The following is a 17,203-nucleotide window of genomic DNA, read 5'->3' as shown; positions in this document are numbered from 1 at the left end:
TTCTGGGTGTCTGCAGGTGTGTGCAGGTAAAGGCAGGGACTTTGCACGAGACAGCGCTCCCACAGCTCCAGAGCAGCGGGCGAATCACTGTTGCTTTGTGTAAGTGAAACACGACAGGTGAGGACTGTTATTGTTGTTGGAATGATTGAAAGACGGAGTTTTTCTACACTCCTCACGAGCCTCTGTTCGCCGGATGGTCAGTCTCGCATCTTAAATTCCTCCACAGTAGAGAAATTCTCTAAAGCTTTTTATTTATTTTTATCTCCTTATAACGGTGTTGATTTCTTAACACATCTTTTTAATAATCATTGTCTTTCCATTTTACATGAAATCCGTCCGGTTAAAATGAGACTTGCTTCTGCTTCCAAGTCCTCACCTTGGCTAAATGGCAGCATTCACTGCTTAAAATGTGACTTTCGTAAAGCTAAAATTAATTTAAATGTTCATCCCTTTTACGTAAGGGATCTTTTAATTTCTTTAATAATGTAATTAGGCTATGCTCACTCTGCAGGTGAAAGCGCATCAAATCTGACTTTTTTGACCCTATGCGCCCCATATCCGATCGTGGTATGACAGTTTGAACAGCACAAATCTGATATTTTCAAATCTGGCCTAGGTCTCGTTCGTATGTGGTACTGAACCCGATACATATCTGATGTTTTAGAAAGCGACTGCTGTTTGAATGGTCATGTTGCATTAAATCCGTCTTTTACGTCACTGACACAAGACAGACGCCAAATATCAGCGCCGCCCAATCCCACCACTCCTGGTTCCGACTCCGTGTCCATATATACTTGTGATGTGTTGGTCACGAACGAAATGGCTCTTAGAGCCGGATCTTTGAAGTGAACGACAGGATCCGACTACTTATTTGGAGCCGTCTTTCTTTTTTTCTTTCTCTCACCCTCTCTCGCTCACTTTTTTTCCCAGGCCACACGTGAGCCTTGTGTTTGTGCTGAGCATAGGGGGGAGGGGTGTAAACACAGCCTTATGTTTGCCGAGCAGAGGGGGGAGGGGCGGTAGTAGGTAGTAGGTAAGTTGCCAAACAAGAAGAAGAAGAAGCTGTGAGCCAGGAGGGAGGGGGTGTGTGAGTGAGTGATTAGTTTATGCTACAATTCAGCACAAGAGGGAGGGGGTTAGTGAGTCCTGAGTGATTCGTTCGTGCTACGATTCAGCACAGGAAGGGAGGGGGTTAATGGCTGTGTCCCATTTCAGGGTCTGCACGCTTGAAGTACGCGCACTACGCGTACTACGTACGGTGCGTACTATAAGTACGAGAAGTGCGGAAGTGAGAGGCTTGTGAAATGGGACGGTATATGCTTCGTCGCGCTGTTCAGGTTGCCTAGCAACCATGATACTAACCGCAAGACACGTTACATACAGCTTTGTTTGACAGAAATGAAGGAGAAAAATGTTTTGTTGGCCATTCATTTTTGTTCTGACATCACTTTGATTAGTTGAGTATCTGAGGCTGAGACCACAGGACTGTAAAACATGATAGTTGGGCTTCATTTCTGTACTGAACAGTCATTTAAGATTAGCTAGTAAATAATAATTAGTTAATGTTGTTCATGAGACTAAAGTCATCTCACTATGGTAATGTAAATATAATATGGCCAATATTATAGTATTGTCAGATTATTATGATTGATATATATATATATATATATATATATATATAATCTATATCACTGACTTTCAGCTTGTTGTGTTTGTGGATATATGACTGACTTTAATTATCCATAAAATCATCAGATTCTCTGTAAGATTAAGGTCGACTATATGTATATTTAGAAGTAGAGGCTTTAAAACCAAGTTAATGCTGAAAGTACAAACATCACTAGTGTCACATAACTTTGCCGACATGTGGCCAACAGCAATGTTTTAATGTTCTTCATTATTAAACATTCGCACATGAATAAGTGACGTCATATTCAGTACTTACTTTTGACAGTTCACTTTTCAGCCGCTCCCTTCTGCCGTATTTTGCGGCAAAATTATCCACACCCACCGCCGCGCTATGAATTGTGGGATATATGGGACCACAAAGCGTGCACCGGACCACGCTTTATATTTGGGGAAATCGACGGCGCATTTGGAGTATGCATTTCAAGTACACTTCAAATTGGGACAGCCGTCGTCGCGTGGCGGTGACGTAACCGCACTTAAAATGCGTACTTCAAGCGTGCAGACCCTGAAATGGGACACAGCGAGTGAGTCCTGAGTGATTCGTTGGCGCTATGATTCAGCACAGGAAGGGAGGGGGTGAGTAGCTCAAATGTGCTGTTAGCATGTTAGCAGAGCGACGCTACTCTGAACTGAGGAGCTATTGTCTTGATGTGAGCTTCTACTCGGGGTTTTTTTCTTCCAGTTCAGAGCAGAAATGTTTCTGTTAATATACTGGATGTTGTGTTTTTCTCCACAATTTTAATTTTAAGCTAGATATATTTCTAATAATGAAATAGTTTGCTAACAGCAGCAGGGATGAGTCAGTGAGTCAGTTGGGCTTGTGAATCAGAAAGTATTGAACGATTCGTTCATGATTTGCAAATCACTAGGTTGTAGTTACACTCACAGTAGCACAGGAACAGAGCAGGAGGGAAAGGGAGAGAAATAGAGCCAGGGACAACAGCAAGAGACAACATCATCATATTTGAAAGGTATAGTAATAAAAATGAGTGACACCAAGAAAAGAAGCTGTCACGACCCAGTTTCGACCCAGTATTTTGAGTTTTGATTGTTAGTTTATTTTTGAATGATTGTTGTGGTTTTGGGTGCTATGAGTATTATTATTATGATGATGATGATGATTATTATTATTAGAGTTCTATGTTTCTGTTTATTTGTGTTTAGGATTTGTGTTCTCATGTTTTGTGTGGGTTTAGTTCCATGTGTCATTTTCTGTCTGTCTCTCAGTGTCGAGTCTGCGTCTTTGTGTAGTGTTCTTGTTTCCTGTTTTATTGTGAAGGTCTGCGTCTCATGTGAGCGTGTTCAGTTTTACCTCTGTCTCGTCTTGTTGATAACTCCCAGCTGTGTTCCCCACCTGTTTGTAATCTCCCTGTGTTTCCCTGTGTGTATTTAAGTCGCGTCTTCTGTCTTTGTAGTTTCTGGTCCGTCTGTGTATCCACCCTGCTGTCAACCGCCATCTGTGTCTGCTCATCCTCCTTCATGTTCAGGTCCTGGTTTGTGTTCAGTAGTTTAGTTGTTCCCAGTTTGGATAGTTTCCCGTCCCGTTTGCTGTTTCTCCATTTGCGTTTTGTGTTCAATAAACCACCTCACCTTCACGAGTGCCTGCGACTGGATCCTCCTTTAATATTTCCACACGGCTCACTCTACTCGCCGTGACAGAAGCAAAATCTAGAACCATTTCAATTTTATTGACAATACAAAGGCAGAGTGTAGAGTCTGCAAGAAAAGGATATCATATAGAGCCAGCTCCACAAACAACCTGCACAGGCAGCTGAGAACTGTCCACCCATCAGTGCAATGGAAAGATAAAGCACAGTCAGTTGAGTGTGATATTAATGAAGGTGCCAGATAAGATAAGATAAGATAAGATAAGATAAGATAAAACTTTATAAATCCCTCAGGTGGGTTCCTCTGGGAAATTCGGTTTCCAAAAGCACAGCACCGACAGAAGTTACAGAGCGTGAGCAGAATATTATATATACATACACACACATATATAAATACAGAGACATATATAAATAAAATATACGAAGGGGATAAATAGAATAAATAGGAATAAAAATAAAAATACAAGTGAATTGCACATTTCAAGTATTGAGGTCTATTGCACCGTTGACTATTAACAAAAAGTATTGCACAGTGAAGTGAAGAGGCACTACAGCTTAGTTGTTCCCCCCTCCTTTGTCCCCCTGTCTCCCCTCCCTCTCCCCTCCAGAGAGGAGTTAAACAGTCTGATGGCGTGTGGGACAAAGGAGTTTTTAAGTCTGCTGGTTCTTGTCTTGGGGAGAAGCAACCTGTCACTGAACAGACTCTTCTGGTTGTTTATGGCCGTGTGCAGAGGATGCCCAGCATGGTCCATAATGTCCAGCAGTTTCTTTAGTGTCCTTTTCTCTGCCACTGACACCAGAGTGTCCAGCTTCATGCCGACCACAGAGCCAGCCTTCCTGATTAGTTTCTCCAGCCTGGATGAGACCTTCTTTGCTGTGCTGCTCCCCCAGCACACCACAGCATGGAAAAGTACTCCAGCAACCACCGACTGGTAAAACATCCTCAGGAGCTTCCTGCAGATGTTGAAAGACCTCAGCCTCCTGAGGAAGTACAGTCGGCTTTGGGCTTTTTTACACAGGTGCTCTGTGTTGCATGAGCAGTCCAGTTTGTTGTCCACCCACAAGTACAAGTACTTGTACTTGTTGACCACCTCCACCTCCTCCCCCTCTATCTGAACCAGCAGTGGACCTGCTCTGGACCTCCCGAAGTCCACAACCAGTTCCTTAGTGTTTGAGGTGTTGAGTTGCAGGTGGTTTGTGTGACTCCATGTGACGAAGTTCTTCACCAGACTCCTGTCTCCTCTTCCTGATCATCCCAGATACACCCCATGATGTCGTCTGCAAACTTCTGAATGTGGCATGATTCAGAGTTGTAGTCAGAGGTGTACAGGGTGAAGAGAAGAGGGGACAGCACAGTTCCCTGTGGTGCTCCTGTGCTGCTGACCACAGTGTCAGACGTGATGTCCTTCAGCCTGACGTACTGTGGCCTGTCAGTGAGGTAGTCGGAGATCCAAGCGACCAGGCAGGGGTCCACCTCCATCCTGTTCAGTTTCTCCTGGAGCAGACAGGGCCAGATGGTATTAAAGGCACTGGAAAAGTCAAGAAACAGGATCCTGACCGTGCCTTTTCCCCCATCCAGGTGTGAGTGGGCTCTATGCAGGAGGTACAGGATGGCATCCTCCACTCCGACATCCCCATTGTATGCGAACTGTAGTGGGTCCTGGGCATGTTGTACCTGTGGTCGGAGGAGGTTGAGGAAGAGCCGCTCTAGAGTCTTCATAAGATGTGACGTCAGTGCCACCGGTCGGAAATCATTCAGCTCATTGGGCCGGTTCCTTTTGGGGACCGGGACGATGCAGGATGTCTTCCAGAGGGCGGGCACTCTCCCCAGTCGCAGACTGAGGTTAAAGACTCGTTGTAGCGGCTCCCCAAGTTCAGCAGCACACGCCTTTAGCATCCTCGGACACACCTTGTCTGGACCTGCTGCCTTTCTAGGGCGAAGCTTCCTCATTTGTCTCCTGACCTGATCCACTGTGACACTGGGAGATGATTGGGAGGAGGGGGAGGGGAGAAGATGTCTTGCTGCTGAGAGAGGGATTGGAGGATGGGGGAGTCATAGCGTCAGGAAGGGGGAGAAGCGAGGGAGGTAGGAGAGTGGGGAGAGGGCTCTGTAGTAAAGGTGAGGGTGGGGGGGGGGGGGTTGTGTGCTGGTCAAACCTGTTGAAGAAGTTGTTGAGTTCGTTTGCCTTCTCCACAGTCCCTATATATATATATATATATATATATATATATATATATATATATATATATATATATATATATATATATATATATATATATATACGTTGGGTGAATGTGCAGTAGTAGCAGCAAGCAGGTGAATTCTGTACATTAATGAGAATAAACATCTATTTTACAGAATAGACAATATAAACAAATTTAAAATTAAAGGACTTTGAAATGTACATTGTGCTGATGGGTTTAGAGTGTCTGGAAGAGAGTGTGAGTGTGAGTGTGTGAGATGTGAGAGGGCGGGTGTGTGTGTTTAGGGCTGGATGGCTTGGGGATAGAAGCTTCTCTTGAGTCTCTCTGTCCTTGCCCGGATGATGAGGAACCTTCTACCAGATTGCAGAAGTTGGAACAGTTTGTTGCCAGGATGGGACGGGTCCTTCAGTATCTGCTCTAGTCTGGCATCTCCTGGTGTAGGTGTCCTGAAGCGGGGGGAGAGCAATCCTGCTGCAGCGTTCTGCTGTACGGATCACTCTCTGGAGAGCTTTTTGGTCCTTCACACAGCTGTTTCCAAACCAGGATGTGATGTTCTGTGTGAGGATGCTCTCCACAGCACCTGTATAGAAAATCCTGAGGATCTCGCACACAAGAATTTCACTCCCATGTACTGTACCAGTGTACCTCCACATGTGATGTGACAATAAAAGTGATTTGATTTTGATTTGATTTGATCTACAGCATCTTGCAGTATACCACCACAACCACCTAAACCAACCCAGAGCTCTATGAGATAGTTTTAGCAGAAGTCTGTGATGCCAGCAAGACAGAACTCAATTGAAAATGATTGCACTTGATTTCCAACTATTTTCAGTTGTGGATTCAAAAGGTTTATTCATGCAGCGAATCCTATGTATGCAATTCCAAGCAGGAAAAAACTCTCCCAAAAATCATCCCAGGCCTATATGACAGAGAACGTGCGTCTTCTTGTTTTTTTTTAACATGTTAATTTATATTTTATTGTGTTGTGGTTTGCAGTGTTTTGTGTTGTTTCACTTTAAATTTGTTTAAAAGGAAAAAGCTGAAAATTTAAATAGTTAAAAGTAGAATTGAGTTATTTTTTTATATTTTATGCGAAGTGAATAAATAAAAGCATATTTATATGATAAACATATGAATAAAAAACATTTTTTGTGCCTAATTTTCCATTGCTGTTGATAATAAATTAAGTAAAGCAACAAAACAACCTGAAAGAGCCGGTTATCTAAAAAGAGCCAGAATTCCCATCACTAATATATACCTCTGCACGGAGGTAGTAGCCACTGCTCCAAACAAGGCCATTGTTAAAGCACGGGCTCTCTTTTTTTCTCAGTGTCCTTCGTTCTCTAATTAATTTGTCAAAATTCTGTTGGTTATGACTGTGCAGAAATTGGTAGACTGCTGCAACAACACCTACTAGTGTAGCTCTGTAGCTGCCATTTTTACTTACGTAAGCAGAGCGCGTTGTGTGTGATGTCTTCTTTTGCACATGCGGGCCGCTTTTAGGGCCGTGAACCGTTCACACTAGAGCGCTGTCACATTTTATTTGTAGTCTGAACAATCAGATGAAAAAAAAATTGGATTTAAACAAAAAATCGGAATTGAGCATTAAGACCTGCAGTGTGAACGTTGCCTAAGACAGACCTTCCCAAAGTGTGGGGCCCGCCCCCTAGGGGGGGCGCAGAGCCATTGCAGGGGGGGCGCGGTATGAAAAGGAGGGGGGGAACAAAACGCTTGGACACTGCTAGACACTGAAACGCAAAGCAGGTGATGAAGCATCGCTGATTATGTTTCCAAACCAACTTCATTCTGAGCCAAAGACTAGAAAATATGGTGAAGCAAATCTTCCCTTTGGCTTCACCTGCACAAGTGCCGAGGTAGGTCTCCCTGCAAGATTGGTTTTCCCTTTGTCGGGAACAGCACTGGGCTGTTCAAATCACGGACGAACAGGATCCCACAGTTGCTTATGTTTTTAAACCCATTTTGCACAGAGAGGCATTTTTTGAAAAATGTATTAATAGCAATGTTGAATATTATTACACATGAAAAAAAAAACAACTACAGTAAAATAATGACACCGTGACGCCTCTGCCTTTGTAAATGGAGGGACAGTAACTGCGTGTGTATATGTAAGCGTGTAAAACCTGCAGACAGTCAGATTAACAGTATTTTGTCTCTATCTGCCATTCTGCAATTCATCTCATGTAAACAATAACGTGGTCACAGCGTGATGTGAAAAATGGCACATACCTTTGACGTTGCATGACGAACTCTGTATTCCTCGTCCACACGTAAACGCAAAAAAATGAGTTTTAAAAAATTTGTTTTCGGTGATTCGAAGCGTCGTTTACGTGTGGACGAAACAGCTGCGTTTTCAGAAATACCCGTGTAGGTGTGGACACAGTGTAAAAGAGTTAGTACTTTATTTTCTTACTACCTGTCATTTATTGCAGATCAGTTGTATTTGCTTAATTGTTTACTAAATGTTTGAGGTGTAAAAGAAACCGCAATGGAGCAAAATATGGGTGTGAGTGGTTGGAGGATGTGTTTGTGCATGTGCGTGCGCGCGTGCGAGAAGGGGGGAGGAGGCGCGAACATTTTTCTTGTAAAACAAAGGGGGGCCTAGCAAAAAAAGTTGGGGAACCACTGGCCTATGAGATGCGAAGGCTGCCTATTTTTCACATCTAATTTTAACCTCCTAAGACCTGAACTCTTTCATGGCATGCATTTTTAATTTCTCTTTGCTATTTGGGCTGTTTGAGACCGCATGAATGTAAAAAGAAAGAATTATGTCATTTTTTTAACCTGATTTCTGTTTCTGAGAAAAATGAGATCCACATATGAGGACATTTGTTTTAAATTTCGATAGAACGGTGGCAGTATAATGTCCTCGTAAGTGGATATCTGGCTCCTTGTAGAGCAAAATTTAGTAGTTTGGTCTATACAACCCAAAATGTGATGTCCACATATGTGGACGCCAGATCCTAGGAGGTTAAAGAGCAGATGTAATGCTAATAATCCTATTTGACACCATTAGTGATATTATTACTCCTGATCTGTTATTAACCTCTGTCTCTCTTCCACAGCATGTCTTTATCCTGTCTTCCTTCTCTCACCCCAACCGGTCGCAGCAGATGGTCCCGCCCCTCCCTGAGCCTGGTTCTGCTGGAAGTTTCTTCCTGTTAAAAGGGAGTTTTTCCTTCCCACTGTCGCCAAAGTGCTGCTCATAGGGGGTCATATGATTGTTGGGTTTTTCTCTGTATCTATGAAGCACCTTGAGGCGACTTTTGTTGTGATTTGGCGCTATATAAATAAAATTGAATTGAATTGAATTGCTCCACCTGCTGCCCCTATTTCTTCAAATGAAGACTGTGAAAATTTCCTTTCTTTCTTTCTAGAAAAAATCAGTAATGTAAGAAACTTTTTCCCCATCAGCATCTGCATTGTCAGTTCCTACTCCAGCTCGGCCTGTTATTTTAGAAAGTTTTTCACCTGTTTCACAACCCGAGCTGGTAAAATTAGTTAATGCAATGAAAGCATCCTCCTGTTCACTTGACATTTTACTGGCATCGTTATTCTGTGGCTAAGCACCTCACAGCAGTTTTAGACAAACACAGCATTCTGCACATGTTTCAGTCTGGCTTTCGTAGAACCCATTCTATTGAAACAGCCCTTCTTAGTAACCAGTGACATTTTGATGAAAAACGATGCAGGAAAATGTTCTGTTCTGCTGATGTTGGACCTCGCGTCAGGCTTTTGATACGGTTGACCACCACATTCTGCTTGAAAGGCTGAAGTATGGGTTCGGTGTATCTGGATCTGCCTTAGACTGGTTCCCGTCATTTTTGTATGAACAATATTTTTCTGTGGCTGTTTCTAAGTACAAGTCATCTTCCACTTCCCTCACCTATGGTGTGCCACAAGGTTCTGTATTGGGGCGCTTATTTGAGTCCCTTTGAGGACATTTGCTACCACTGCTATGCAGATGACATCCAGTTATACATTTCTTTTAAGTTCCAAGATGTTTATAAGCTGCAGATTCTGAATGAGTGCTTAGACTAGGGGTGGGCAATATGGCCAAAAATATTTATCACGATATATATTCAAAAACTTACAATAACGATATAACCGAAGATATAATTGACATGGTAAATGGCCTGCATTTGTATAGCGCTTTACTTAGTCCCTATGGACCCCAAAGCGCTTTACACTACATCCAGTCATCCACCCATCCACGATGGCAAGCTACATTGTAGCCACAGCTGCCCTGGGGCGCACTGACAGAGGCGAGGCTGCCGGACACTGGCGCCACTGGGCCCTCTGACCACCACCAGTAGGCAACGGGTGACCGAGACTGTTGGAGTTGGGGCTCGAACCGGCAACCTTCCGATTACAAGACGAACTGCCAACTTTTGAGCCTCTTTGTGGGCTCTCAAGAGACAAAATACTTCACAACTCCACAACTTTATTAGTGCAACAAAAAAAACCCATCAATGTATTTCCACTTAAACAAGCAGTTGTTTTTTATGTGCACTAAAGCTATATAAAAATTTAACAGCGCAAATGCATCTTTGTGAAACCTTTCTCTTTCCACACTCTTAGTTCTCCCCAGCGTTTGCTACTTTTGTCATTAAGCGTGCAGCTATTTAAAGGTAGGCCGATTGTTTGTTTCTTTTGTCTCACCACCACGCTAGTTGAAGCAAACTCCTCTTCACGTGCTTTAACAGCTTTGTTGTACTCCAACAAGGGCTTCTGTTTCAAACGATGAAATAGGTTTGTAGTGTTTTCTCCCTTTGCCACAACGGCCTGCTTGTATGTTCTACACAAAATTGTGTTTTGGTGGGTATCTGAAAAACAAAAACCAAACAAGTTCCACACCACTGAAGTTGCACCACTTTTCCAAACCTATTCTGGTTCATTTGTTTCATTTAACAATCTGCTTTCGCCCTTCTCATTCTCCGTCCGACCCATATTCTATTGCGATATTTCATTTTCATATCATTGCCTAACATTATACTGGTATTACCGTGAAAGGTATGATTTGGCTCAGCCCTAGCTTAGACTCCATTAAAGGTTGAATGGCTGACATCTTCCTCCAACTTAATGAAGGAAAGACTGAAGCCATTATATGTGCTCCTGACAGATATGTACATAAGATAATGAATCCTTTTGGTCCCCTTTCGGCGTTTGTGAAATCGTCCATCAGGAACCTAGGGGTAACCTTTGACCCGGCTCTCACATTGGATGTTCACATAAAATCTCTGGTTCAGTCCTGCTTTTATCACTTAAGAAACATTGCTAAATTAAGTCCTATTGTATCTCGTACTGAACTGGAGATTGTTATTCATGCATTTATTCATCACGATTGGACTACAGTAATTGACTGTTTACATGTCTAAGCAAAAACTCCCTGGAGCGTCTGCAGGTTGTTCAAGATGCTGCATCAAGGCTTCTGACCAAATCATCCAAGTACTCACATGTGACACCGTTGCTAATACATCTGCATTGGCTCCCCATTGAATTCAGAGTCCATTTTAAGATTCTGGTTCTGACCTTTAGAACTCGTTATGGACAAGCACCAGCTTACATCATTGGACTTCTACAGCCCTATGTCCCTAGCAGGTCCCTGAGGTCATGTGATCAGGGCCTACTTGTTATACAGCACACAAAGCTGAGAACTAAGGGAGACAGAGCTTTTACCACTGTGGCCCCCAGACTGTGGAACTCTCTCCCACTGAGCTTAAGATCTGTAGACTGAGTCGTCTCTTTTAAAAAAAAACATCTAAAAACTCATCTTTTGAGAATTTTACCTCAGAAACACAGCTGAACACAACTCCAGCTCACTCGTTTCTCTGAAATGATTTCTCTACCTCCTCATATGTGATTCAAACTCTGCTAACGAGAGTTAAACTTCCCACCGACATCCTGAAATATGGACAAAAGCAGCTGCGATAAAGCTTCAACTCCTGGACCAAACTATAGTATTCTCCCTGCTGCTGAGAACTAGATGAACCCAGAATCTCAGTTTGTTCCTGTTCTTGTTTAGGAAGATCAGCACCAGCTCATCATTGCTTCATGTCCACTACAGTATTTCTAGTTTGTTATTTGAGGAAATATTTTACACAAAATTTCTGACGAAACGTGTTTAGGTTTAGGTTACACGACAAAGTTTGTAGGTTACACGACAAGTTTGGATCTGTAAAATTCAGAACTTTATGTAGTTTTTATGCATTTAGTTCTTTACAATAAACTATTAAAGGTTGGTGTCCTACAGTCAGGTGACCTTTGTCCCCTTTTCCCACCAGCTGAAACTCCTTCTGAATGGGTGACTGGAGCAAACTGTATGGAGTCCTGGAAAAGGTCCAGGCCTCATCCAGTAGGTAGGGGAAGTTCTGGCTGGCACTCCTCATCTTCAGGATCCTGCTTCTAGGCACTGCGGTGGAATCTGCCTGGGGGGACGAGCAGTCTGCCTTCACGTGTAACACCCAGCAGCCCGGCTGCCAGAACGTGTGTTACGATAAATCCTTCCCCATCTCCCACATGCACCTTTGGGTCCTTCAGATCGTCTTTGTGTCAATGCCCACACTTCTGTTCCTTACTCGTGTTTATAGTAGGAGGAAAGTTTGGAAAAACAAGAAAAACATAGATCTTAAGAGAGCATGTGAGCCAATTCCAGAAAATTCTTATTATAATAAATTTGATAAAAATGTTATTGAAAAATCTTTAAAGATAATAGAATTCATAAATAAACACTATGTAATTATGGAAGAAGACAGGAAAAATGAGATGAGTAAAGAACTGTTTAAAATCTATGCAGTCAGTATTTTCTTCAAGTTTCTGTTAGAAGTGGCCTTCCTGGTTATTCAGTGGTGCATTTATGGCTTCACTCTGAATCCAGTCTACATCTGTGAGAGGGCCCCATGTCCACACCGGGTGGACTGTTTTTTGTCCCGTCCCACAGAGAAGACCATTTTCCTAATTTTCATGCTGGTGGTCTCACTGGTGTCATTGGTGGTCAGCATCATTGAGCTCTGCAGAGTACTCTGCAAAAAAAACAACCAGGAAACTGAGTCATGTGAGAGGGAGCAGAAAGAGGCCAACCATTCCTTAGAGCCGGACCAGTTTGATCAGAACGATGGCACAAACCCTCCATCAAAAGGTCATTCACAATATCCCCAAAATGCTCCTGATACCTACATCTACCTCTCACCAAGAGAGTACGTGGATTGCTGAGCTGTGATGAACTACAGTATTCGATGCCATAACAGCAGGAGACTGAACAACTGGTCCAAAAGCAGCATGTTTAAACTGTGGTTTCCACCTCAGACTGACTGACAGAACTTGTGTCTTCAGCCAGAAACATCAGGACACATTTGATCTCACAGGTTTATGTGAGACTGACTGACCATCAGATCTTGTTGTGTGAAAGTGTCAAAGGTTTAAGTTTTAGAGGTGTTGTTAGTGTTGTAAACCCAACAGTTATGAGAGTTCTGAGTCTCAAAGAAACGTCTGTTCAAGAACACAGACACACTGTGACACATCAAGTTTTACAAAACAAAACAAAGGAATATTTATTGTTCTGGTTTCGGTCACAGTTCCTCCTGTTCTTCCAGCTGGACAGATTTTGCACGATGTCTGAGAGTGTCTTTGTTTTCTTTACACCAGAAACAAATCAGTGTGTAAGATCAAATGTTTTCTTTATGTTCAGTCATGCAGTGCAATGTCACGTTCTGATTAATCTGAGGAAGCTGCATCATATCTGTACATCTAAAGTCCATAAACAGTCAGATTATTGAAATCTGAAACAGCACAATCAACTCTCTTTACTGTAGGTTTGCTCAAACTGGCAGTTCATAATTATTTTGTGGGTACTTACATGTGTAATGGATCTTTTGGGTACACTGATCATTTGCACTGAGAACTCGGTGATGGATATATGTGAAAAGAGTTTTGTAATGTGTTTGAATAAACAGTTGTGGGTATATCGCTTAACAGCAGGATGTGTCTGTGGTTTTTACAAAAATAATTATTTGTTGTTGTTTTGCTGTTTAGTGTAAGCAGTAAGAGTGTACATGAAGACAGGTTTTACTTGTATGTGTGAAATGTATGAACCAATACAGATAATACTAAAAGATAATACTGTGTTTTTTTGAGCTTTGATGTAGATTTTGTGTCACTGCGGGCTGTTACCAGCCATTATCACTCCTTATCAGCCATTATCAGCTCTCAGCTTTTATCACCCTTCATCATCTCACTTTGGTCACTTTTGTAAATGTAATATGGCCAATATTATATTTATTGTCAGATTATTATGATATATATATATATATATATATATATATATATATATATATATATTAGGGGTGCAACGATACACAAAATTCACGGTTCGATACTTTGGTGTCACAGTTTGATATTTTTTCGATACAAAAAAAAATGTTCATGCCTTTTTAATTTTTCATTTATTAAAATTATAAATATATATTTTAACTCAAAAGTACAGTCTTTAAATTTAATGTTGCTGAAACAACAAAGTAATAAAAAATAAATCTATCTGATGGAGAAATCACTCATCTTTGGAAAAGAGAGTTTATTACAGAGAAATGGCTCTTTCCAAAATAAAAGCTATACTATACGCTTCTTCTGGGCTATATTCTCAGCAGCATATTAAACATATCAGGTCCCCATAAGGAGAATCATGTGCTAACGGCTGTCTAAATGACTCGGGTAAAGTTTGTAGCATGCGTGCTTGTTGTTTTTGTCTGCTTCCACTTGTCTTTGCACTAGGATGCTGTCGTAAATGTGCAGTCATATTCGTTGTGTTCCCACTAGTGCTGTCAGCGTTAATCTGAAATGACGTTAACGCCACAACACGGCAAATCTCCGTTAACGAGCTACCACGGATCGCCCCGTGCGTGGGGCTGGATGGCCAACACGTTAACAAGCTAACTGCGCTAACACCCTATTTCCCACAAATTGAGCATTGCGTGGCACATCCGACATACTGTTTTACTTTAGTCCATGACGCGCTTACCTTCAGGGTCATACATCACATGAGGACCAAAATAGTTCCAAACGCCAGATCTGAATGAGGGTGGGGGAGGTTCAATTTGCCATGTTGCAACGAGAGCTTAGCTTCTGTCTCGCTAGCTTGCCCTGCGCTCAGTGAATATGCGTTCGACTACTCCGCCTAGGCTGCACTGTCGAGCGCAGATCCACTGAGCGCTCAACACAGACAGCACCGTCAGAAGAAAAGTTGATCAAATAAATTAAAAATTTTGTATTGTTCGATACATATGCGTACCGAACCGAAAGCACTGTATCGAACGGTTCAATATCGATACAAGTATCGTTGCACCCCTAATGTATATATATATATATATATATATATATATATATATATATATATATACAGCAATATGATGCAACAAACACAGCAGTGCTACTAATCCAAAATACTCAAAGCTTCATAGAACTGAAACAAACATTTATTTTTAGCTCCATTCTGCTGCTGATACATACTTTAGGTTTCTGAACATTAAACTTGTTGCTGCCTTTCATAGTGTGTAACTTGAAGGCCCTGAGTACTTTATTTCTCTTCTTTTAAACTTTCCTAGCAGTCCTTCACAAACAGGGAACAGTCTGTCTATTCTCTCCATCTGTCAGCTGCTGCTGGCTCTTCCTCCTCCTCTTCCTCACACACTGCTGAGTTTGTCCTGGAGGATCATCAGGGGTGCAAAGCCTCACAGATGATGTGCAGCAGCAGTGGGTCCCTCAGTCTGTCCTCACTCTGGACACTTGCAGATGTCACACATGGAAATCAAATGTGTGATAAGCTGCAGGACTCAAACACAAGTGTAACTTATAAACACATGTCTCAGGTGTACACACTGCTAAAAACAGGAGGATTTAGTGTTCGTGTTATTATGAGTGCTAAACAAGAAGAGTTCCAGATGGTACAGTGGACACATGTGTGACTGCTGTGATTAAAGCATCTTTCTTTCAGCTGAACGAGTGAACCGTCAGCTCGTTCAAACACACGTTAAAGTCCGTTTGGCTCGACACCACCGAACAGAGGCAGCAATATAACAGAGCTAACATTAACAGTGCAGTGTATCCTGCTTGTGCCGTGATATTCAGGACTGCAAACCGAGCAGCATCACTGACTTTCAGCTTGTTGTGTTTGTGGATATATGACTGACTTTAATTATCCACAAAATCATCACATTCTCTGTAAGATTAAGGTCGACTATTGTATTATTATATTTTGAAGTAAAGGCTTTAAAAGCAAGTTAACACTGAACGTACAAACATCACTAATGTCACATGACTTTGCCGACATGTGGCCAACAGTAATGTTTTAATGTTCTTCATTATTAAGTGACATAATATTCAGTACTTACTTTTAAAAGTTTACTCTTCGGCCGCCCCTCTTCAGGCATCCCCCGTTTTCTTTCTAAAAAAAAATATCCACACCCACCGCCGCGCTATGAATCCTGGGATATGTTGGGCCACGAAGTCTACACTGGACCCAGCCTTCAAATTTGGGGAAATGAAGGGTGCATTTGTCAACCACATTTGGAGTACACTTCGAATTGGGACACCCTTCGTTGCGTCGCTGTGACGTAATCAGTCTACAAATACGCACTCCAAAGCGTGCAGTCCCTGAATTGGGACACAGCCACAGACCTTCAAAGTAAAATGCAGACTGGAGGGGAAAAGAGAACACTGAGGAGCACGAGGGAGATCAACGACATGACGGGCTGGGGAAACATGGAATAAAACACGAGTGGTAAACAAGGCACCAGAACTCACATACAGAGAGGCAGACACAGGGGTAAAGATACGAGAGGAAATCCCATAACTAAACGGAACAACTTAGGGCCCATAGAATAACTCCTTAGAATAACAAATGAACTTAACATGATAGAGAAACACAAGAAAACTGAGAGCGCTCACAATGACCCAGGACCATGTCAGTTCATGAAAGTTCTGAAACACGTCATCACTGATCTCCATAAAGAAGCAAGCCTCGTTACACGCTCCTGCTTTCTCGACACATGCTCCGAAGCCTCGGCACAGTACGGCCCATCATTATCCAAAGCTCAAGTAAAGCTTTCAAACTCACAACCTACAAAGAGCATATTGTGGGCTACCTGCCCACACTGCCTCTGCACTGACTTTGTCATCAAATTTAGTGCCAGCTCACATTCAGTCTTTTATTATTCATTTATTTTGTTATCACTAACGTTCTTAAACTTGTTACATGCTGCCTGATTCTAAATTTGTAATTTGTTATAGTATAAAAAGGAAAATTAGTGTTACATGGGTCAATATCACAGCTGCAGATGTTAATGCTCATTTCAAATAAGTTTAATCTGTTGTAATGCATCATAATCTATGAAATCATGTGTGCAGTGGCTGTCCTGTGAGGACCATAAATAAATCTAGAAGATCGTGTTTTTATATTAAACCTGGCATGGAGTTGGAATCTACTCTCTAATATCAGCGCTGTCCTTGATATTGTATTAAGAAAGTTATTACACAGAGGAAACTTGTCTATTATGGTAATGAGGCACGAGAGGCTCATTTACTTGCTAATGCTAGCTCTGGATCCAGGCAAAGTGTAGATGTAAAATGATCTCAAAAAACAGAAGCAGTGGCAGTTTGTCTGGGTGGTTGGTCTCCTACCAGTTTCCTGT

The 17,203-nt window shown here is 42.1% G+C and overlaps 1 pseudogene; it reads left to right on the top strand.

Moving 5' to 3' along the window:
- Nucleotides 1-6,101: 6,101 nt before the first annotated feature.
- On the top strand, nt 6,102-13,811 carry LOC146498776 (gap junction alpha-6 protein-like; annotated as a pseudogene).
- The last annotated feature ends 3,392 nt before the right edge of the window (nt 13,812-17,203 follow it).

This window comes from Neolamprologus multifasciatus, chromosome 17, assembly GCF_963576455.1.
Source record: "Neolamprologus multifasciatus chromosome 17, fNeoMul1.2, whole genome shotgun sequence".
NCBI classification, from domain to species: Eukaryota; Metazoa; Chordata; class Actinopteri; order Cichliformes; family Cichlidae; genus Neolamprologus; species Neolamprologus multifasciatus.
The sequence above is the reverse complement of the archived record's forward strand: the minus strand, read 5'-3'. Positions and strand labels throughout refer to the sequence as shown.